Consider the following 1,289-nt stretch of genomic DNA (forward strand, 5'->3'; position numbering starts at 1 on the left):
TTTGAGCTAATTTTGGTGTACAGTGACAGATAGCAGTCTAGTTTCATTCTTTTTTATATGACTTTTCAATTTTCCCAGCACCAGTTATTGAAGAAGCTTTCTTTTCTCCATTGTACATTTTTGGCTCCCTTGTCGAACTTTTTTGCCTACATACATGTGAGTTTATTTCTGTACTCTCAATTTTGTTCCATTGGTCTATGTGTCTGTTTTTCTGCCAATCCCATAGCGTTTTGGTTATTGTCACTTTGTAGTATAATTTGAAGTCAGGCAGTGTGATAACTCTGGCCTTATTCTTTTTTCTCAGGATTGCTTTGACTATCTGGGGTCTTTTTCTTTCTTTCTTTCTCTCTTTCTTTCTCTCTTTCTTTCTTTCTCTCTTTCTTTCTCTCTTTCTTTCTCTCTTTCTTTCTCTCTTTCGTTCTCTCTTTCGTTCTCTCTTTCTTTCTCTCTCTCTCTCTCTCTCTCTCTTTTGCATCTATAGCACCTGGTCTTCTTAGGTGGTCTCCCATCCAAGTACTAACCAGGCTTGACCCTGCTTAGCTTCTGAGATCAGACAAGATCAGGCTTGTTCAGGGTGGCATGGCTGTAGATGGGGTCTTTTCTGATTCCATAAAAATCCGATGAGTTTTTGTTCTATTTCTTCAAAAATGCCATTGGGATTTTGATGGGGATTACAATAAATTTGTATATTGCTTTGGATAATATGGCCATTTTAACTATGTTGTTTCTTCCAAACCATGAATGTACAATATCAATTTCTTCTAATCATGTAGTTTTCAGATCTTTCGCATGTTTTGTTAAGTTTATTCCTAGGTATTTTATTCTTTTTGTTTCAATTGCAGAAGGAATTTTTTTAAAATTTCTTTTTCTGAAATTTCATTGTTAGTATATAAGAGTATGATGAATTTTTGTGCATTGATTTTGTATCCTGAAAATTTACTGTATTTGTTTACTGTTTCTAATAGTTTTTTGGTGGAGTCTTTAGGGTTTTCTATAAAGAGAATCATGTCATCTGCAAAAAGTGACAATTTGACTTCTTTATTCTCAATTTGGATCCCTTTTATTTCTTTCTCTTGTCTGCTTGCTCTAGCTAGGACTTCTGATACTATATTGGATAAGAGTGGTGAGAATAAACATCCTTGTCTTGTTCTCAATCTTAGAGGGAAAGTTTTCAGTTTTTCACCATTAAGTATGATATTATTTGATGGTTTGTCATATATGGCCTTTATTATGTTGAGATACTTTTCTTCTATACCCATTTTATTAAGTGTTTTAATCACAAATGGATG

General features: G+C 33.7%; 1 pseudogene; it reads right to left on the minus strand.

Annotated features, from left to right (window-relative positions):
• Positions 1-472: 472 nt before the first annotated feature.
• On the minus strand, positions 473-591 carry LOC111729316 (annotated as a pseudogene).
• Between the last annotated feature and the right edge of the window lie 698 nt (positions 592-1,289).

The sequence above is a fragment of the Pteropus vampyrus genome, unplaced genomic scaffold (assembly GCF_000151845.1).
Source record: "Pteropus vampyrus isolate Shadow unplaced genomic scaffold, Pvam_2.0 Scaffold8, whole genome shotgun sequence".
NCBI classification, from domain to species: Eukaryota; Metazoa; Chordata; class Mammalia; order Chiroptera; family Pteropodidae; genus Pteropus; species Pteropus vampyrus.